Raw genomic sequence first — 24,705 nt, forward strand, 5'->3', positions numbered from 1 at the left:
TTTTATTAATCAATATCTAATATTATTTCATTGGAGTAAAAAGGAAGCAGATATGAAAGCAAAATTATTTTGGAAAAGAACAGTATCAAAATATGGCATGTTGTCACAAGACTGGTGAATATGTGTGAAGTAGTCTTCAGTATGAAAAAAAAAAATCCAGTAGCAACAACTTTTAGGTGCCTTTGAAGTCTGCTGACTTATTTAAAACAGCATTCTGTGCATTCCTGGCTTCTATTTTTACTTATTCTCCATTATTCCAAATCAAGTATTTTGGCTTCTAGCAGCCATCACTTAAATCCTGATAACAGGACTGTCAAAACTGTGAGACTGAAGATTCAAACAGTTTAAAAAAAATGATGGTCTTTTACTTTGCTAACAGTTTCACCTTAATTCAGATAAAAATTGAAAAGAGAATACTTGTGGAATACAGTCACTAATAAGATACACTTATCTTGAAAAACAAACCAAAGATATCAATAATTTTACATTTTGAAAAAAATTATATATTATTCACAAAAAAACCCAGGAAATTGCTGAAAACCTGATGAAAGAAAAAAAAAATCTAAGCTTCTTGACCTAGTTCACCTAGACTTTGTACTGTATTCCAACATCCTTGTTTCTTCAATCTAGATTCTAGCTGTAACTTTCCACCAGAAAAAAAAATCCTATTTTCAACTCTCTCTATAAAATGAAAATTGCTGATGATATAAAGCCAAGTGAAAGAAATACTTTTGAGTCTTCCCTTAGGGTGTGGGAGATATGTACTGAAATACCATGACACTATGTACGTCTCAGAGACAGCAGAATCCTACAGTTCTGATGATATTGCTAAAAAAATAGGGGGATTGGTCCTTAGCCCAAACCTGAGAGACAACAAATTTGCTTCTACCCACACTGCTGAGGAGTGGGCTTTTCTGTGGCACGTTTATTTTGAGGAGAGCTCTTTAGGACAGCACAAAATGATCCTGACAGTGAGCTGACAGTTAAATACTATGTGTATGGGATTCAGTGTCGGCATCCTAACATGCCATGTCTGTGGTTAATTTTGGGCATGACCTAGAAAAGAAAAATAGAGTTATAATAGGATTGCTACTGGACTGTGCTTGGTATAAAAGCATAACTTAGACTGAAGCAGATTCAAGACCAGTATTTATACACTGGGAGTGTTGTTAGCTGCCACCTGATATGAAAGGCTGGAATATTATGTTTTAGAGGAAAAAAAAATTTTCTCTCTTTACAGGTGGATTCTAATTCAGTTCTTCAGAAAGCTCATTATTTATTTCATTTCTGGGGATAAACGTTGATCAAGTCCCTAAGAAAGTGACCACTGAGTGTACCCAGAATTCAGCATTAATATCTCATGCCAAATTGTTCCTCAAGTAATCTGTAAAATTAATGTGACTTTTATCAGATAATGTATTATCTTGCATTTGAAATTGTAATTTGACAGAAACATCCCTAAACAGAAACAATAAAATATTAGAACTGACAGTTAAAAATTATTATATATTCTTTTGCATTCTGCTGACATTGAATTCCTAATACATATATAATAATCTTAAAATTGCCTAACCCACTTATCATCTTAATTAGCACATTATGTGGATTCACAGAACAGTGCTAAAAAAAATTAAGGTAGGTAGTACAACAAATTGATGAGAATAATAAGACTATGTTTGATTTTCTCCAAATTTAACTTAATTTGTTGTGATAACAGTATGACAACACAATTCACTGTCAAAGTCTCTGTTGATATTTTGAAAAAATTATTAAACTAATAAATAGTTGTAAGTATTCTGAACCATTCGGAGGATAGAGGATTCATATTGATATTGTTTCCATCAAGAATTTGAAACTATTTTCCAAGTGTTTAATGTTTTAAAAAAGAATAGATTTTTTATGTAAAATGATACCAAATTTCATATTCCTTAGAATCTGAAGTGGCTAAATTTGTTTCTTTGCTTCTGGTACTACATAAAGAAGAGAAACTCAGATGGAAATTCTGGAGAAAATTATAAAATATATCTTAGGAAAAGCTTGCTGAAAATTTGAGAAAAGTATTCTCTAGGTTAATTATGCTTAATTCCTTTTGTATTGAAATGGAAGTGACATGTTTAGAAATGCCATGCTTTATTGTATGGGAAATCTTTTATGTATACCTCTTGAGATAAATACTTCACAATGACAGAAACTGTATTTCCATAAGAACAGTACAATTGAAAGATGTAAACTATTTGACATTCTACTCCTTTCATCTTGCAATACTCCAAACATTTTCTCAAAGCACTATACAAGACTGAATAAGACTGAGAACATTAAGAATAGGTTATATGTGAAATGATTCTGTGCCACAGAATGGATGCTATGATGTTCTTTTTCTTATCTTTTTCTCTTATATATGTGGGTTGCTTTAAGTGTCGTTCCAAAGTAGTCTACACTTTCTGATACCTGCCTCTAAAACAATGCTTGTAAATCCCATAAACACTTTTTCCTCATCAGGGTTCCTCAACATTAGTTTTTCATTAAAAAAAAACATCTGAGGCATTGACAGCAATTAATTCAGACCTATGTGAGTCTGCAGTTCTGGCATTTTTTCTATCAGGACTTAATTGGTGATTGTTAAAAGTCATGTGGCATCACCTCCTTTGTGCCACATCTGTCTCAGACAGAAATCTATTTGGAAACATCCATTTAAACACTTGGGAAGAAAATATGCTCCAAATCCTATCAACTAAACTAATAACAGTAGTAGGTTAGCATATAGAATTTTTTTCCCATATGGGTTCATATGGATTTATGCAAATGAGAATACATGTATAATGCTATAGTAGTCTTAGATACAGTTGTGTGACACGAAAGGAAATGGATGCATGAAATTTCTTCATGCAATTCCTTCAAGGTTGACATTCCCTATCTCATACTATTTTTTAACTTAATTATAAAAAAATAAAATGGAAATTAATGATATTATTGAATAGAATTTTTCTAAAACATTAAATTTTGTGTAATCTTAATATTTTGAGTACTAGTTTAAATTTTGGAGGAAGAATAAAGTTAAAATATGAATCCTGAAATATGGGGAAAAAGAATCACTGACTCAAGTCCTTTATGGTGATCATCACAATAATTGACAGTGGGTAAAAATAATATATAATAATATTAATAATAATAATTGGCAGTCCATACCTTTGAAACTACATAATTCAGGGTAGAAGAATGATAACTGAGTTTGAGTAGGCAGATATGTAAAACAAAGGCTGTAGCTAACCTTTAACTCTGAGCCCAAGTCTATACTTGGCTATGGATTTCTTCCAGGGCACAGGTAAGTATAATTGAGGGAGCATGTTAGCCTGGAGTGTCTGCAGGAAGGGAAAGCTGAGGCATAGACCAATGCCTCCTGGAACAGTGTCAGAGGACTACACAGGATGGAGTATAAATTGATATAGTCTTGTCCATACAAGAGAGTAGCAGTATTTTGAGAGTAGTAGTTGCAAAGGTCCAAAATGATCCAGGGACTATGCTGTTCATGCAAAATATACCTATACTAGTCAAAAACCCCCAGATTAGAAGTGGTCCTCTGACCTTAAAAATAAGTTGCAGTGCACATCTTGTGTCCATGTTGATCAAACAGGGTGGCCATAACCAAATTATCTACTGAGAATAATCTCAGTTACATGCAGAGTTTGTCTTACCTGAGCATTTGTTCAAGACCACAAGTTAGGACAGGGTAAAACAGGATCAAGGACAATGCTAATAATTTAACAGTATGAAAATTTCATACCGGTGCCAAAAGCAATCTGTCCCCATTTAGTTTTGCAAATACATCCATAGACACAAGGGCAAAACCTCAGTGGCTGGATGATTAATTTGTTCCAAGTTGAAATGAAGCTTCTATGACCATCCACATTTACACAACAACAGAGCCCTAAACCCTTCCACTCAATTTCAGGCCTGTACTCAGGTAATCTACAATAAAGCCAGACTGACCTTGTCAGTATGGGCTTTAAACTGGCTGGCATAACAGGGAGATCAGATGAACCCACTTTAGTTAAGTATACACAGATACAAAACCAGATTTACTATTCTATGAATTTTGTTAGTGTACTTCAAAAACCAAAATCAAATATAAAATTTTTCAGAGTCAGTTTAAACTCTCTGTCTTTGATCTGACCCACAGCAGGATCAGATGTACCCAATCATTGTGTCTGGAAGTCATCTAACAGGATATGGATAGCAAAATCTGAGCTTGGTATTTTAAATTTTTTATACACAATATAAATGAATCGACACTGTGGGCTCACATCCATGTTAGAATGATGTGTATTTGCTTGTTTATCTGTACCTGTTTGGTCAGAAGAATCTCAAGTTTCCCAAAAATGGATGCAATAAATTATTCTGGTGTGGCAGTTATGCAGTGCCTACCCTAACTTTTTAAATGGTATTTGTAGATGACCTTTGAGTATAACAGATCAGATATTCATAGACATCTTCAGTAATTATATTTTTGTTACTATTTTATAAAGAAGCTGCTGGGAATGACTGCATTATTTCTGAATCTCTAGCAAAAGCTAATTGTTTTATTGATTTCATTGAATCTCTGTGTTGGGTATCACAGTATCCCTGATACTATGAAACCAGGTAAAAAAATTACAATTAACCTCATAATTATTGAAAGGATTCATTAATGAACCAGTTGCATACTTCTTATGAATACTGTTCTCATATAATTCTAAACTAATTTCAGGAAGGGTTTTCTTGAATAAAGGTACCAGGCCAGGGACATCTTGCAATCCTATAACTTTTATGCTGTTGTAATATCTTATGATGTACTATCATGGGCTACATTATAGTATATAGTAATTAGACAAATGAAAAATAAGCAAAAAACCCCCTTTTTACAGAAAATATTCTTGATTTTGTCTCCATTCTCCATATTTTGTTCAGAGTTATTTCAGATTCAGAGTACTTGAAAATACATCTACACTTCTATTCAATTTAATTTTCCAACAGAAGACTGCAGGATTGCAAATAATAGGCTGTCAGTTTCTTCATTATCACATGCATATCCCTTCCTTCTCTGCAGTTATTTTACTTGTGGGTCATTTTATCTGAATTTGAATGAGAGCAAAAGGGCTAACTCCTCCTGCCAAGAAACAAATTAGCTTTTTACGTTGTTTAATAACTGCATCCAGTTCCAAATGCCACCAAACAGCTATTAAACAGCAAGCCCCTTGAACAAAAACTCAATGGTGCATAACACAGTTGATTAGATGTACTCTTTTTTGAAAGGGCCATTATTCTTAGTAGGCATATTTCATTACTGTTAATCTGAGTTTAAATCTAGGCACCCATAACCTAATAACTCCATCTGAATTGTCTAATGTTATCTATCTAATCTTTGGATGTCTTCTAATATTTGTGGGAGAGATTTTTGTGGCTGAAGAACTGTATCTAGTGTTCTCTGATGCTGTTTCTTTGAACTGAGATCAATCACGCATAAGAAGAAAAAAAATTTGCTATTTTACTGCATACTTTATTTTTCTCTCCAGTTGAAACAAAGCAGTATTCTCAGCAGTTTCCAAGCAAACACATAATTTCTAATTACTGCTTGGTACTGGCTTCTGTGCCTGGATTACTGACTGTCTTTCCTTTTAGTCAATTTTCTCTATTTGCAGAGAGTAATGTAGGTGTATTGCCAGAGGAAGAGTGTGGTTGGTCTAAATCTACCAATAAACTATATAAATACAATATGCTTTCAAAACCAATATCAGATTGGGTGGTATGTTTCACTGCTGAATTCCCTAAATTGTAAAGGAGGATGTGCTAGTTTACTGGAATTTTGATTTAAATGTGTTTCCTGATTCAGTAAGGAGCAAATATAGAAAAATATCTGCAGGTCATTTTATTCAGCCAACCATTTTAATTCCTTGTATTTCTAGGATACTCCTTAAAATACCTTTATTAGCAATTAAAAATTTAAGAATCTTACAAAGTAATCAAATAAAGATTGCTTTAAAAAGTAATTTGACATTATGTGAAATTTACTGCATTGTGTTCATGTTTAGACTTTGATAAATGAAGTTAGAACCTTATAAACATACAGCTTCTATTTAATAATTGCTTTGAGAAATAATGCCCTAAGAGATGAGAAAGGTAAACTTCAGCATTGTAAAGTTATGTGGTAACTCTTATTATAGTGTAGAATTTGCACAGTATATGATTTTTAGAAGACATGCATACACATGTCAAGATTGAGGTGGCTGTTTCTATAGTGCAAACTTTTCTTTGTATTACCTTCAGCCTCAAAAAAAAAATCAAATTCAGAATGTCAGTTGAATGCCTGTTTTGAATGTGATTGACTACTGTGGTTTTTTACTACTCTGGAAACCTTTGATGGCTTTAACTTTTCATTGGCCAAAAAAGCCAGCACACATTGAGTGATGAACTCTGAATATTCATGAAGACAGGGAAAAATATCACTAATAAAGAAATGCAACTGAAAGTGGCATTTTAGTCACTTAGTCTTGTACTGAAATTGATGATGATGATGGTGATGATGGTGATGGTGATGATGATGATGATGAATTTGATGACAAGGTTGAGTGCCTGTAGGTGAAGATCAGGGGGAAGGACAGCAGGGTGGATGTCTTGGTAGGTATCTGTTACAGACGTCCTAGCCAGGATGAACAGGCAGATGATAAGTGCAACAGGTACCTAGCAGAATGGTAGTGATCACCAGTTCTTGTACTTATGGTATCTTCAATCTGCCAGATGCCCAATGGAGGTACAACACAGCAGAGAGCATGAAGTGTAGGAGGTTCCTGGAGTGTGTGAAAAAGAATTTCCTGATGTAACTGGTAAGTGAGCCTACCAGGGGATGTGCCTGACTGGACCAGTTTAACATCAGACAAGAACTTAACAGTGGTCAGAGGGTGGTCACTGGGGTTCCAATAAACACTAGATTTACTCACCTGAGCATGCTGTCTCTTGCTTGATTGAACAAGGAAAGTAATCCATATTATTATGAAAAAAATCCCAAAAAACTATGTTATAAAGAAGATATGAATCCACAGTCTCTGGTTTATAGCTCATTAGACAACCAGTGCTGCAAAAGGAACATTAGCTCCTTTGGAAGCTTAATGAAAAACAGAAAGAAGATCAAGTATATGTATTAAAATATATTAATATCAAAGATGTGCATTCTTGTCATTCAAAGGATGATGTTTTTGGGAAATAATGACCATAACAGAGCTATCTTTTTGTAGTATGAAATGCATTTTCTTAAAAATACTGACTTGGACAATTTTATTGACATTTGCATGGAATGTTGTTTCCATTGCAACAATTTTATATGTGGTATATAAAAAAGAATATTAGAAAAACAGGTACATAGTTAATAATAGTTAATAGTAATAAGTCCATAATAAGTTCATATGTGTTTTTCTATGTTTCAAACCCAGTTCTATAAGAAGGGAAAGTCTGAGACCTAGATGGCTAGCCAGGTCCCTGGGAAGAGGAGGTTTAGAACAGAATGAGAGTAAGCTGACCTTTCAGAAAACCTCTAAAATATGTAAGGAGAAGGCTAGAACCTAGCACTTTGAGCATTTACTGCAGTCTTTGACATGTATCTTAGTAAATATTTTGAATAAGTGATATGCAAATATTAATTGTTTCTGTTAAGGCATGGAGGGAGTGAAAACCAGGGCTGGTAGTCACTTTTTAGTGAATTCAAATGTTTTAAGCTTCTGAAGGATGATCCTTCCATACTCTAAGCTAGAATAATTTTCCAAGAACACAGTAAAACTTTGTCCAAACTTTGATTCCTGATCAAGTATTTATGTCAAGTGCTTTTAACTTATGTGTTTTTTTTCTAGAATAACGTCATTTGACAGACACCAAGGACCTAAAGTTATTATATCAATTGGCTCCTATGTGAGAGTACTCAAAGATAATATGCATCCAATTTTCAGAGCTCTCCTTAGTGTCAAGAATGAAGTTCAGAAGAAGACTTAAAAAGTGCAGCCAGGCAGCAAAATGACAATGAACAATATAATAATCCTCAGGGATTTACTCATTTTATGTTACTGAACAAAAACCAAACAAATACAATAGAACAAAATAACTGCAAAATAAGACTTGTACAATTATTCTAAGCACATATACACAGCCTTTCCTGTATACTTTCAAGTTCTATGAAGCTAGGACTTCTCAGGTTAGGTTGCATTTAATATCTGAACTTTTGCAAGTTTATGATGCAACGGTTAGGCTACTTGTGTGAATATCCACAGAAGATGTGCACATTTCAGTCTTATCAGAGCCTTAATAGAGTATTTCACATGGATAATTTTTTTTCTATTTTCTTATAAACTGTCTACAAATACATAGTTTTTGTCTCCCAATGGATTTAGATGTATTTATTCTGAGGACATGGGGGGAAAAGGGCTTTTATCTTCTTGCCCCTAGCTATTGTGCAAAATTTAAGTAGATCACCTGGAGATCTGTCTTCTCTTATCTGAGTCCCCAGTATATTTCACTTAATATTAGATCACATTTCTGTTACTACCAAGAACACTGTAAAGACATGAGGAAATTATTTTTGTTGAAATCCTTGCAGTCACTAAAATAAACAAATAAATAAATTTTAGAAAGCTCAAAAGAATGAGAAGGTAATCCAAAACACAGCAGGCTGGTCAAGATCACATCTTAGGACAATGGCAAAATGTTGCCTAGGACAGGGATTTGCAGAGCCTTATACTGACTGTGAAATAAGTGGATGAAACAAGATGCTTTGTCCTCATCATACTGCATATAGCATCAGAAGATGATGAAGTACTCAGTGCTTCTAAGTACTGATACTACAACCATAGATGCCCATTTGTTTGCATTAATTCTTTTTCTCTTACTTTGCTTTTATAAGAGCCATTGTTGTCTCTTGTAGAACATCAGTTACTAAATAGTCTTAGAAAAAAGGTTTTTATTCAATTCTTTAAATATATTAATTGATTTTCTCACTGCTTGTCAATAAATTCTAATTTGAAATGCAAAGAGGAGAAAACAATATAAAAAGTTTTTCACTGAAAGGACGAAACTTCTTCTAAATTACTGTAGTATAACCAAAAAACTAGCTTTGAGTGTTACCACAGGGTCAAACAGGACTCACAGACCAGGCTCTCTCAGTCTCTACTTTTCAACTAACAGAGTGCAAACATGTAGGTCAGTGCTATGCAGGCATTGCTGTTTATCTCACATAATGAGAATGAGTGGCCTGCTCCCATGCAGTTTAGAAAATAAAGAACACAAGCCTAGAAATAGAAAAAAAATTTAGTTTTGTAACTACTAAAAGAAAAAGGAACAAAAATTCAAATTCAAAATAATCCAACAAATTTAGAATTATTTTCAGCTGCATAGATTTTTGGCAGAAGAAAATGAACTAACCAGCCAAGCCCTCATTGCATCAATTAAAAAGAACACAAGCTGTCCTCCAACACACATTAGTCCTGAGACAGTGACAGGTCCCAGCACTTTGGTCTGACTATCAGGTGCCTAGAAGGCCAGCAGCACCCCTGGGAGATAAAAAATGGTCTTGTGGCTTTGGCCTGGTGATTAGAAAGCACGTTTAGATACCATTGACACTAATAGTAAACATTTATACTTAAGGCAGGTAGAAAGACTCAAATATTTAGGTAGATGGTGTTTAAAATCTTTTGTAGTAGTCAGACTTCTTCATGTCAAGCTTGCAAACATTGAGTAGGACGAGTGACACTGCATTTCTACACTGCTATTTGGAATGTACCAAATTAATAATATTTACACAAATAATATGTGTGCTTTAGAATGGCATAAATAAATCTCCAGACCACTACTGACATTGTAAATAACTACTCATAGAATTTAATAATTTTAAAGTATATACTACAGGACAAAAAAGCTTGCAAAAACTGGCATGACTGCTCTCAAAAATAAAGGGAAGGTAAATTACTTTAATAAGAAAAATAGAGACCAGAACAAGAGTTAGGAAGTAAAAGTTATACTGAAGTTGAAGCAAAAAACCAGAAAAAATTAAAAATGTTTGAACAATGATTTTAATACTCCTGAAACAACTTCAGAATTGAGATTATAAAGAAAACTTTTTTAAAGCATGCTTAACAGTTCTATTACCCTCTCATACATTAAGTCCTAAGCATTTTCTCAGTTTTTATTTGGAATTCTATATTAAAATTTATATTACCTTGTCAATTTTCTAAACTTTTCTGAAAAAATGGCATGTTATTGTGCTAACTGACCCTGTAGAGCGTCTATCAGTATATACTATTTAGGCTTCCTTATAAATTTCTACTTTTCTAAGTCCTTAGTGCATTCAGAAAGCAGATTCATAAAAATATTCTATTAAAATGGTGTTACTCACCAATTTCAGTCTCATATCAGTATACTGCAATGATATTCAATATTTTGAATGTCGCTGAGAATAAACAAAGCATTTATTTCTGGCAGTTTAAAATTACTTGGCTAACTTCAGAACCATCAGACTGATTTTTTATTGTACTATTTCTATATGTATGTCATGAAATAACTTTGCAACTGTCTTTTATATAGCAGTGAGAAGAATAAAAAAGTAATGATATTTATGAGTTAATGTTTTCTATTATTCTTCTTGTTCTGTAGCAATTTTTCTCCTGTTAGGAACAGAAGATAAAATGTAAACATAAGTTATGCACAAGTAATAAAATTTACATATTCCACTGTGCATTGAAATATTGGAATAGTTTCTACATTGGGAAAATAATGCTCTTTGTAAAACCCTACTGGTAAAGTGCAAAGCTGCAAAGAGCTGCCAGTGGTAATGGCACTGACCATGTCCCCATTCACAATTAGAAGAGAGGTATTCTCCTTATATTTGTCATTAAGGACAAATATTTGTCACACAATGTTCAACGTACCTCTCTTAATGTGAATTATTACAACAGGATGTACCTATATATAGCTTTAATCTTGTTTTTGGTAGAAGAGTGAAAGAGGTCCTGATCACCATTTCTCATTAAGAGCATGAAATGTTCACTTTCTGAAGCAGAAAAAAGAAAATTTGCATGTGTGTGTGGCCATGAATTCCAGCTGGATCACCTCTATTTGCAACTCATTCTCCAGCTTCAGGGGTGTTATTGCAGATATTACAGGTAATACCAACATAATCCTTGAATGAATGATATTTGTCTCAACCTGTTCATGCATATTGAGCCATAACTGCTTAGTTCTACACCATGTTGTGTAAAAAGACCCCAATGTATCATTCATCTCACAGGATGGATGCAATTAATCCCTATTTAGAAAGGGTTTTGTGATTTTCAAAAAAATAATAAAATTCTACCACTGTTACAACAATAATCAAAATTCTTAAAATGTAATGTAAGATGTATTCTGAAAACTAAACAGTTCCAAAAGAGAAAAAATTGTTTGCATCTTGACTTGAATAAATTAGAGGATTGAATTGAACAAAAGAAATTATCAGTAAATTAATACAAATTTATGTTTTAGTTTGATTTTATTTGGCCTAGGATTAAAGTTCTAGATGAATTTTTAATTAGGCATTTAGGTAAACCTGCAAATACATTGGGACATGTGTGTATCAAGAACTGTTTTCTTTTTCTTTCAAATGAAAATGAAATTAGAGAAAGGATTTTCTATATGATATCAGAGAAAATATATTTATTCTAAATAATGCAAAAATCTTGTCTGAAGTCATGTAATTTGCCAGGTTATGTGCCTATTTGAAAAATTTAGTTCTTAAATATGTAGATTTGTGTTTTAATTATGTTTTCATCTACGCAAACGGATGAATTTGAGCATGTCTTTTATCAGAGATTTTATATTTTTTTTTTCAAACACATTAGCCATGAGTCATATATTTAAAAAATAAAAAAAGTAGTGAACAACTGACAAGGTGTTAAAAAGTCTTGCTAGGTCTCAGGTTGTCAACTGAGCCAAAGCCAACATTTCTTTCTAAAAGTTGCTGTGCCAGTCTGGATACAATCCTGAGCAATGAGCTCTAGGATGACCCTGCTTGAGCAGGAAGGATGGACCACATGAGCAAGTGGCCAGAGCCATTGTTGTCCCTTCCAACCTAAACGATTCTGTGATTCCGTGATTTTGTGGTTTGGATACAACGGAAAGTAGAATCTGCAGCTGGCAAAGGACAAGACTGATATAAATTTAATCTATGTAGAAATTGAGGTAGGCTATGCTGACTGTAATGTTTTAAAGGCAAAATATCTAACACACAAATATAATGTGTTTACTGAGGTAAAATAGAGAAGATGAAGACAGAAAATGCAGATGTTAAAAAAAACCCCAACCCAAAACCTCATATACAACCAGGCATTGTTTCGCACATTTGTGTGGAAAATTGCAGCTAAACTAAAGTAAATGTTCCCAAATCCTTTAATTTCTATTCAGTAGTTCAGCTCTATCCCTGAAATTGTCTGTTCAAAGCACTAAATTCAGATTGCATACTCAAAATAGTTAGGTAAAACTCTGCACTCTTACGAGTTTGAAAACAAATAAAACAATGCTGTTTTAATCTATGCAAAATATATTTATTTGGTCCCAACTAAGCACTGAAATTTTGTTGTCAAAGGTGATAGAGATATCTAGAGAAAAAAAAAAAAAAATAGAAAATTTACAGAAAATGGGACTAAATTGTATTGATTTCCCATAAGGATATTTATTTGGTCCCAACTAATCACTGAAATTTTGTGTTCAAAGGTGATAGAGACATCTAGAGAAAAAAAAAAATAGAAAATTTACAGAAAATGGGACTAAATTGTATTGATTTCCCATAAGACTATATAGTAGAGAAATTAACATCTAGCCCAGTGAAGATTACCATCTGGAGTTCAAACTCCTAAGTTACCATTCTTGGAAAAATAACTTTTATCTTTCTCTTTTCTTTTCCTTTGCACATATAGATGATGTCATATATACAGATCCTATAATACAAGATTCCAAGATGCTAAAAGTTAATACAAGTTCATTGTGTTACTATTAAGTGAGAACAGATAAAGAATTTCCATTATAAAGATAAAACTCAATAAAAGAAACTGACTTATTCTCAGGTCTTTTCACATAGTCTCCAATTTAATTTCAATGGAATATAAAATTATCTTCTTAATTATCTCTGAAGGGAAATTAGAATTTTTACTAACAGTCAATGGAGCTAGGAGGAGTCACAGCACTCTGTTAAGATGTCAGTCATATTGTTTATGGAATAATAACCTTGGGATTGTTCCTCTGAATTTTTCATCACTAAATAGGAAAGCAATTTGTAACTTGTTGTGTTTTATACAGTAACAAATCTCTTCCTAAGAAATGTTTGCTTTTGTGTCATGCATATCTATTAATTTTGCATTTATCTTTTTTTCTCTTTTGTCTAAATCAATCCTAAAGAAATTAATCTGTGCAAATACTTCACACTCCCAAAGAGAGGGAATGCCACCATTTAACCCCAGTAGGCAAGTCAGCCCCACACAGCTGCTCACTCACTCTCCCCTGGTGGGATAGGGTGAACATGGGATGGAGAGAAAATCGGAAGGGTAAGATCAAGAAAAGTTGTGGGTGGAGATAAAGACAATTCATTAGGTAAAACAAAAAACACATGCACAAAGCAAATCAAGGAATTCATTCACCGTTCCCAAGGGCAGGCAAGTGTTCTCCCAGACAGCTGGGCTCCATCATGAGTTACTTGGGGTGATAAATGTCATCACCCAAAATATTCCACCCTTTCTCTATCCTCCCCTTAGGTTTTACCACGTACCACAATTTCTGCTACTTTCAAATATGTTAAGCTGTGAGCAGGGTAAAACACTAATTCATTGCTGTCAGATTTAATTCTGAGCATTTTATATTTCTAGAAATAGTCAATGTATCCAGACTTTTATTTTTAAGGCATTCCTTAGTAATTTGCTTATGTCATGGCATGAGCCAGATATAGAACCTGGAAAAAAATAAACTATCAGTTATGAAATCTAGAGTAAATTGAGTCACTTAGGCCTTCTCTCTATATCACAGTGTTTTCATTTTTTGGGGTTGTTTTTGTTTTTGTTTGTTTTTACGCACTGTTGAAATAATAGCATACATGATTATGGAGTTACACCATGAAAATATTTTACAAGCCATACTGAAAATCTGTATTGTGTTTCAGGACATGCTGCAATAGAAAAGTAAAACTGATTTTTAGAACTGTGTAGGAAACAAAAATTAAGTCATGGACATTTTTCTGTTCTTTGCTTTATTAAGGAATTTTTTTTATTATTTAGTCTCAAGTGGAACTGACTCACCATTCTACCTATCACATTCATTTAACATAATGAATATAGACTGATTAAACAATATTGGTTATAATATTATTAATATTAGGATGCTTGTCTTTCTAAATTTTTTCAAAAATGACTACTGTAAACCAAAACCATTTCTGCTGAAAGTTAAATGTCATACTGTCATTCCATAATCAGACCTCCAGTGAATAAGAAGAAACACAGTAGGTTTGGATTAGGTGACAGGAAGAAGTTCTTTACTGCAAGGTGTGTGAGACATTGGAACAGAGTGTCCAAAGAATTGATGAGTCTTCCATTAATGGAAGTGTTTAAGACCAGATTCACTGGGCTTTTGAGTAACCTGATCTAGTGGAAGGTGTCCCTGCTCATGGCAGGGGGATTGGAACTAGATGATCTTTAAGAGGCCTTCCAAACCAAGCCATTCTACATTTCTATTCTATGAAATAAAATGTGTATGGTGCAATAAAATGAAAGTTTTCAGTTCACATGAACTCTTTGCATATTCTGCCTTAAACTATACAGGTGTATGAGCCAAAAAATTACAGATCAAATAATTTATTGTTAATATAATAGTGTTTGCCAGACTTAATTTTTTTTTCTCCAGGAAAATCCAAACATTTATGAAAACAAAATAACAATTCCATAGTTGTAGTAATTCTATTAGGTTTTTTGGACATAACAAAATTATGCAACCATATTATAAACCTTACATAAATCTTCTAGGGATTGTTATCTATTTGTTTCCACCTTGTAGGTAAAAATATGCAAAACAAGGCATTCTTTCTGAAATCCTGTAGTTGTTCACTTTGGGAAAACAAGATTACTTTCAAATTGCTTCTTAGACTTTTCATATTTGAAAATTCTTCTCCCCTTTTTTAAAGATGAAGTAAATGCTAATTGAAGCTTTATTTATTTTTTATAAGAATGTGTGCTTTCTTAAACAAGACAAAATCTACATTGTACTGCTTTAATGTCATAGGATGAGAACTTTTAAAATAGCTCTATTTTCAGGTCTTAATAACTAAAAAATGTTAAAATTGAAAAACAAAATCACAAAAAGATTTACAAAAGAACATTGGTGTTTACTTCCATTTATCCTCGTTTTCTCATAAGCACTGAAAACAGATTCCTATGTAGTAATTTTTAAAATGCATTTTCTTGAAATCACTAAGATGCACCAAACTGTGAATTCAAGACACCAAATTCTAGTTCACTTCACTTTTAATTTGATAAAAAATACACTGATAATAAGTTCACCTTTTTGATAATGTCTGCATTAATACTAGTACCATTTGTTATTCAAGAAAATGGGGTTTTTTCCTATGTTTGTGAAAGAGCTGAATATTCTTCTTGGAATCAGACTAACACCCAAGATTATGCAATAAATTTAAGTAGTAATACTTGAAACAAGAAGTCATCTTAAATTTAATAAAATGATTTGTACCTTTGTAATCAAAAATTTTTAATGATGCTACATAGATATAGTGCAGTATTTCTTGCTACCAAATGTTCTTATTTTACAGAATATATGCTTCCTTGTACAATATCAGCTGTTTTTTGGGGCAAAAAAATAATCTCTACTAAAGTTAACACCTGTTTTTATATTATCTTTGTCCTTGGAAATGCTTCTCCCTATTAGCTACTGTACCAGCTGTTAACTGCTGGTAACAGATTTTAAGAAGCAATTTCATAAGAAGGGAACTAATAGTTAATTAACTTACATGCTTGTTAAGTATCTGAATGTTCTTTTATATTGACATTTATTATCACCAACCTTTAATCTTAGACTACAAAATAAGGTAATTAAATTACATTTGTTTGTGCAGCAGAGGACCTGATGAGTATTCTGGAACCATGAGCATTTTTTAGGATATTGAAAGGTCAATAAAGGAAACCTTAACCAAAACTACTTTTGAGTAGGTCCTTTCATAAAACAAAGAAAATATCATAATAAAGGCTACTTGAAAAATGTTTAATATTTAAATATTAGTTGCCCAACTGTTGGAATAAGTTTCTCACAAGATCATGATAAGTACGAGAAATGGTATACTGGCAAAAGATATTAATTTTGTTTGGAAATCCAAAAGCAAAGTAAGAAGGAAAGAATGTGTCTTAAACCCTTAAAGAGTAGACATTTTCTTTTAAAAAATTGACAATAATCACTTTTTTGTTATAAACAAAATCTTTAAAATATGAAATATAGCATGCCATGTACAGGTATTTAAGAATTCGTTGCAAATCTAGTTGACATTTTAGTGATAATAAAACCAGTTATACCAGTCAAGGCACAGTAACACGAACAGCCATAACCTGTATTAATACATAAGAGCTCCATAAAGCTCTTGAAAATGTTACACAGGACAAGCTACTGTATCTTATTCTCTCTGCCATTAGGCTCACCCTTCCAAAGACTTCCTGAGTCTTAATTAAGATCAGTTCAGACTGTCTTCCTCAGGAAGAGAGGTGGGCTAACACAGCAGGTCATCAACTGTGCAAAGGATGAGTTCTGCACTGGTTCTGGGGCTTATTCCACTGTAGTCCTGCATCTGTGTGGATGATATGTCATATATTTTCTTAATACAACCTGATTTTTCCATTTTAACTCCTGGCTTAACTTTGCAAGGGGAAGAACAGCCTTCCTTATTCTCCTCTGGCACAACAGGGCTTTTCTTAGACAAAAACTGCTGGGCTTTTATAATGTCAAAGTAAAATAGTTTGCTTGCGCAAGAGGAAGAGACTAAGACTCTCTTAGTCTCACTTGTTAGGCAAGCACTGAAACACTACACTACCCAATGACTGGGTCTTGCCATATTTTCACACCTGGAGCCAGGTGATGGACATATGGAGACAGGTAACTCTGGGTTAGGCTGAGGACTGAGAGTGTGAGGAGCTCCATCTGCATGTAGGAAGTTTTTTTGCTTGGTCTGAAGCAGCTCTGGACTGTGTTGGAGAGACAGGATGGGATACAGAAAAAGTGAGAGAACAAGGGCTGTAATTTAGTGCTTACGACTTTCCTCTGGGCCATCTGGAGTTCAGCTTCAGCTGAAGCATTCAGCTTCGAGGGCTGATTAAGTGTTTGAAATGTAAAGCACATAAATAGAAACCCTGGTTTTAAGTCTCCTCACACAGAGGAGAAATAAACCAAGAACATTTCTTGTACTGGATGAATGTCCTAAGCACTAAATCCTTATCTAAAGAAATTTGATAACTCTTTTGGTCTCCTTCTTCAGGAAAATAGTAGTTAATTTTGGGGGGATTTTTATGGAACTAATCCAATAAATGTATTCTGTGAACACCCTCTTGCTTGTACTCCTTCCAAACCTCTGACCTTCAAAGTGAAAAAAGTTAAAAATGGGAATAAAAAGCTTTGGGAATTCTTGTGGAAGACAGGCTTGGTTAGAAAGCCGTAAATCATTGCTGTCAATTTCAGAGTGCCTTTAGACATAAAAATAAGCTGAATTTGATTACCTGAAGAATTTGAGCTTCCCAAGGGTTCATATTCTTAAGAAGTCTTGAGAGTCAGAGTACAAACTTAGTTATCTATACTCCATCTAAATTAGTCCCAGAAAGTGTTTTTCAAACTGATTGAGCATTGAAATGTTAAGCCTAGGTATGGTTAAATATTTTTGAATGGCTGTGTTGTTGGATTTGAGGTCTCAACCAGGAAAATATATATATTTTTAAAGAGTTCTTTTATCCTTGTCACCTGAAAGTGAAGACTACTGTGGATGCCATTAAGGGCACAGCATTCTACAGTATTGTATACACCAAAAATTATTAATATTAAATAAAACCCAAAATTCACTAGCATAAATATACCTAGTGATTACTACCAACTTTATACACCATTTCAGGACTATATGCACTGATATCCTTTTTCATTTAAGGACATGATGGTAATACAGGCCCTTTCAGCGCCTTGCACTTTGTGATATTAAATAATATGTTGTCTCTGATACTCAGGAGCCAAAATTATTGCAATACTAAACTTTGATGGTTGCTAAAGAAGCCTGCAATATGTACTTTCTTTTTTGTTTTTTCTTTCTTTTCCTTAGGGAATTCATTTATTAAAAAATCTCAACTTCTATTTTCATGGGTAAATTAACTGTTTTCTAAGTTAATGAAGCTCAGTTGTAGGAAGGATTAGAATGTCTGTTCAGTAAAAAGTTCAAAATACAATAAAGCATTTTTATCTAGCCAGTTTATTATTTTATGTAGTACTCACACACACTTCATTCCATCATCCTAGAATTTACATGGGAAAGGTCAGAGAAAAGTTTATTCTTGTTGATGCTCTTAAGACCTCTCCTGCACATTTTTATAATATATCTTTGGTTAGGTTAGCTTTTGTATCCCTTTGAAACATTTGGGGTTTCCTGTATCCTTTTCAGAGCTGAGGGGAGAAGAAATTAATAGTCTGTAATGTATATATGTATATTTGTGCAATGAATACATATTCCTTAATTCCTTCCTAATAATTCCTACACTTCACTGGGTTTATTTATCACTTCTGCCAAGCACTGAGCTGGTATTTTTATGAAACTGTCTTGATTCTGAGTACTAATGGTCATTACTAAGCCCAGATTTTAACATATGAAAGTGGAATAATTTCTCTCTGCATGTGCTACATTTTGTAATTATGTACAGTCAACTTCATATTCTATCTTTTTGCCCTATATTATAACATCCTTCATAATCTGCTGTGTCCTTATTCCCTTGAACAACTCTATTTAAGCAGCCACCTTTTCATTTTTTATTATTAACTTTTTTGTTCATTTTTATATTTCCAAATATTTTATTTATAAAAATATATATTATATGTACACATATATACATATATATACATATATATACATATGCGCACCCACACACACACATATATATATATGGCTATTTATATATGTGCTCATTTTTTTATGTGTGTATATTAAAATAGTACAGAAGCTGTTCAGGTGGCTTCCCTGCACTGTGACAATGAACATTTTACTCATATCCTCCTTTTACATTTTTCAGCCAACAGTGCAATAAAGGAGTGGTGGCTCTTGCCCCATTTGACCAGTCTTCATTCTCAGCTGGTGTTAAAGGCACTCAGGGACTGCAATCTATGACTGTATAATGCCAGGTGAGGTCCTGCTCTTGGGTGACACTCAAGCATAGGTGGTGCAGATAATTCAGCTTCCAAAAATCTTTGCCTAGGTCTGGCTGTGCCACCCAAAGCCAGAGTCACACCACAGACTAGTTCAGCATGCCTCAGAATATTATGCAGTATGAATTTATCCTTTGATAGCTCAAGCTACTTTTACAGGGACTTTGGATGCTGCAGTTTGCTACTGACTGCTCCACTTATAAAAAAAATTGACCTATGGAACCACAGAATAATAAAAGTTGGAAAAGACCTCCAAGGTCATTGTGTCTGATCTTTGACCAAACACCAACATGTCAACTAAACCTTAGCCCCAAGGGCCACATTTAATTGTTTCTTGAACACTTCCTAAGATTATTGAATCCATCACTTTCCTCAGAGCTCATTCCAATGCTTAACTGCTGATTCAGTGAAGAAATTCTTCCTGATGTCCAACCTGAAACTCCCCATGTGCATCTTGAGGCTATGGCCTCTTATTCCATTGGTCATTTCCTGGGACAAGAGGCTGCCCCTTACCTTGCTATGACATCCTTCTGGATAGTTGTAGAGGGTCATAATAGCTCTCCTGAGCCTCCTCTTCTCCAGACTAAACACCCTCAGCTCTCTCAGCTGCTCCTCATAAGATTTACTCTTGTAGACCATTCACCAGCCCTTCTCTGGAACTGCTCCAGCACCTCAATATCTTTATTGAAGTGAGGGACCTGGAACTGGACATGGGACTCAGGGACTGGCCTCACCAGTGTTGAGTACAGTACCAAATGAGGTGTGTGGAGTGGAAAACATACTTCTGGACTGTGTTTCCTAGTTTCACTTAAAAGAATAAACCATTTCTGTGATACAAAGCATAGTAAGTGAAGGAAATCAGGAAATTAGCTTTAAAATAATCTTTCTGGAACTAATATTCATAGATGTTTGCACAGCAGGTAGCACTGAGTTCAGTGCCCAACAGCTGTACTGGCTGTCAACACAAAACAAAGACAGACAATATATTGTTGCGTGATTCTTAGTAAAAATATTCTCCTGGGAAGAGTAACAGCTTGATTCTACCCCCACTTCACTTTTTGCCGTCCTCCATAAAATCCCCTTGGCAGTTAAAAGACTAGCCTTGTTCACTACAAAATAGTCTTCTGCCTTTTTTCTTTGGTGAGTAATCATAAAAATATAAGAATAATAGAATTAAAATGAGGGCAGGAAAGCAGATACACTGATCCATAATGCAGCTTAGGCTCAGCCAGTGAGGAAGGTTTTGGGTCCTCCTTTCAGGTGTATCGTTTTTAGTCTAAGACTATGCCTCTGGGGGCCAGAGGGAAAAGAGGCATATGCATTTGGTCAAAATATAATTTCAATGTGTAGTTTGTGTGACTTCATGTCTGGGATAAATACCTCGGAAGCTGGATGAATGCCGTTGGGTGTGTCACGTACACAGATGACATTTTTTTGCAAGCTGAACGTGAGACCTCAATCCTCACAGATTGAAGATATAATTACCTCTAATATCTGTCTGAACTGATTTAGTGTTTGAGAATACTTACAGAGGTGTTCTCTTTCTAGAGAAAAGAACCAAATCTTTTAAGATTAAATAAAAGTAAAGAAGATGGAAAGTGGTTTGTGCACCTCTCAGAAAAGTTTACTCTCTCACTCTGGAGTAATCCATCACTGCAGAGTCACAAAGAGTTTTCTTCATTAGCCTGTACTGTTTTTATTCTACTCTAAAGATCCACTACCACTGAAAATAGGAAGCTCAGTCACAACCTCTAGAATATTCCACTTTTCTTCCTATTGTGTTAGTCCTTTTCTTCTTGTAAGATCTCATTTAACTTATGATTCAGTATATAGCTTAACACCATAAGTATAATACAGTATAAGTTAAATCATCTGCCAAAAGAAATATAGCAGCAAATAACAGCTGGCCTATGAGCAGTATGGATGTTTTTATTTTGCTATTTATTTTACTAATTTATAGAAGTAGGCAAAAGAATAAAAAATGTTCCTAATATGAGTAAATTATTTTTTATTTCATTTTACATATTATTTTTAAGTCTGACATCAAGATGAATTTGCATTTAATATTCATTGCTAGTGCATAGATAATATTTATTATTATTTAGGATTCAAGGATATCTGAGTTTCTTTGTGGTATAAACTTCCCAACATTATTTTTCAAGCTCTCTTTTTGTCCATGGAATGGAATTGCTATGCTCAGTAACTGGGAGACTGATTTTGACAGTATATTAGTTTTAATTTGAAATAAAATTACAGATGCTGCTGAGAAGGTCATATTTCAAAACTAATGATGTAAAATCTCTCCTGTAGGAAAGGTCTTACGGTTTGAGGATTTCTTTCCTTCTGCTTAACTGATTGGTAACTCCTTACCATCATTATTAATATCTGAGCATTGCAGAGTAGCAGGATAAAATACTCAAGGCTATTGGAATCAACCATTTTCCATTACTTTCCTTCTGATCTAAAACATAAACTTAATGAATGTCAGTTCTTCAGCTTTGAAAGGTTAAAAGAAACAAAAAAACCCCAAAAGATACAGGACAATGCCATAAGCTTTGTGACCTAACATAATGTGCCTTAAGATAGAAATTGCACAATACTCTCTCTCTTTGTCAGAACACTGTTTAGTGGAAGAAGAATAGGAATCTAGATGTAAAATATTTCCTCTTGAACTTTAGTTTTATGTTTTACACTATTTTCAATTCCCACACTGAACCATGACGCACATGGATCATATGAGATATTTACAAAGATGTAGAACTTAGGTGTTGAGGCTTTGTTTAGCAGAAAACAATATAAGTATTTAAATTTACTAATTTCAGATTCAGAAGGAAGAAAATGAGTCCTCCTCTTTGTAATTGTTCAGACTATTTTGATGAAAGTTATATCCAGATTGAAATAATGTGAGTTATCTCTAGTTTTCCTTCACTAAGTTGCCAATAACAAACCGTGAAAAGACACATCTTACAAAATGTTGGAAATCTTTTAATCAGGCCAAATATTGAAGAAAGTGATAGATAGAATGGTATTTTTAAAATACAGTAAAATATGTATGGTAAAAAATATGTGATGGTGTAACTGTGGAAAAGTAAAGAACACCTAAAACTTCAAAATTCAGAAGAGGCCTTACATTTTTTGAATAGACGTTTCTAGAGCAAAGTAAAATACTCAACTAGTTTCACAGGCATTAACCTTTCTTAATATAGACAAAGTGTGAGTATATTTTCATAAATGTTAAGGAATGTTGAATTTGCCTTTTTAGCCTTTAGCAATGTAAATTAATAAAATTTGTGTGAAAGCCTGTATATTCTTATCTCTTTAAGTCTTTCCTTTTCTTTTTGGAAACCTCATAAAGGCACCAAGAGTTCTTTTGTAAAGAAAGATGACAAAATTATTTATTTTTATTTCTGAAGCACTGAGAAAAATAGTGATCAATCAGGAGAACTTGAAGTTGTGTACTGATAGATGTGGAACTACTTCCAGTTTCCCAGTGAAACTAACAGAAAAAAAAATAACTGGTTAGATAGGTAACTTCAGCCTTTTTACAAAGCTCAGAGAAATCAATGAGATAAATATATTTATTTATCTTTCTGTGATTTATATAAAATTCTATGTTTCTTGCCCCCTATGTTCAATTTCCTTTACCAGCCTGGAACAGGAGGGGTTTCTAGCATTTACAATATCAACTCCTGTTCTTGACCTTTTTGAAGACATAGTTTATATATTTTCTCTTCTTCTCTAATGCTTAAAAATCTTTGCTCCTCAGGGCTTACACAGAAGGTGCAACACTGAAAGCTTTTTGTAAGGAGCCTGCAAGATCCTCAGGGAAAACAGCTTTTCTTGATTCTGTCTGCAAAGCACAAAGCACACTTTCCACAGCATAAAAATAAATCTTAGTCCCCATCATCGCTGGTAGGCAGTTTGACAAATTTTATATTAAATAATTGTTTTTGGTTTGCTTCTTAAAGGTTCCAAGCATCTTTCAGTTCATGATGGACTTTGGGGGAGGCAGTGAAGTTTCTCAGACTCTTGCAGTAAACAGCCAGCATCTTTAAATATTGAATACTCTCCAATAACATTGTATTTGTTGAAAAAAATCCTTTTTTACATCAAAAATATTTGTGGAATTTATTAAATTTAAGTCTGCATTATATTTACCTTTCAGTTTTTACATGACAACCCATTCTAGATTAGAGAAGTATTATCCTGATATATTGCATTTTGTCTCTTCTGTTCTGGACATACAAAAGATGATTGAATCCATAGTGCAGTGTCCTGAATGCATGCACTGCAGACTAGTCTTTCTGAATACATTAAGGCCTGATTAGAAATGAAATTATAAGAGAGTGTCCAAATACTGCTGTTAACATAGCTGAATTTTAATAAAGGCTAATTTGAGTTTTGCATAACATTCACATTTCAGCTTAGAAAATGCTTTGACATTGCACTTGATATAGTGAAATAATTATCAGTGTATGTGTGAAGTTTTAAATCAAAATATAATGAGTTAATACAAAAAATAACATTTTACTCATAGGATCCACATCACAAGATTTATACCCTGTGGCTGTTACAGTAAATAGAAATACTTTAATTTTATATATCTTAAAAAAGGGTACAGAAAAAGGTTTCAAATACAGATTAGGGACATAGAGAATAAATAAATATTTTAATGCAAAAGTTCTTAAAAATTTCAAAACAGATGAATTTTATTCAGAGATTTAATAAAGAATGCATGCCAAAAGTCTGTAGTGGTGTTCCAGTGAGAACTAAGATTTATCAGTAGACCTGTGAGTAGTCTAAACATCTAAGCAATTACCTGATTTCTTTTAATTTTGCAAGTAACTTTCAGTAATTATAAAGCATCTTTGCATTGATGATAAGACTAAAATAGTTTTTCAATACCTAAATTTAAATTTTGTGTGATTTTAGATGAGTCAACACCTCCCACCCTCCCAATGACCTTTGCAGCTTTTTTTGATATTTGAGAAGGCTTCTGCTGAAAACTTTTGAGGGAGCTAATATCTAGATATCTAGACAAATACCTTCTGCTTTGTTTGGGAACCCCTGAACAGAAGTCCTCCTTTTAGGTCTCTGAAGTTCTGCACAGAAATACCATTCAGAAATATAGCAGTTGGTAGCGTTGAAGTTTTTTTTTTCTAGCAGTCTTAATAGCATTGAAATCTACACATTTTCATTATTTGAGTACTCTTCTCATTGACTCAGAAAATGAGA

Source organism: Passer montanus, unplaced genomic scaffold (genome assembly GCF_014805655.1).
Source record: "Passer montanus isolate IOZ18808 unplaced genomic scaffold, ASM1480565v1 scaffold92, whole genome shotgun sequence".
Lineage (NCBI taxonomy): Eukaryota > Metazoa > Chordata > Aves > Passeriformes > Passeridae > Passer > Passer montanus.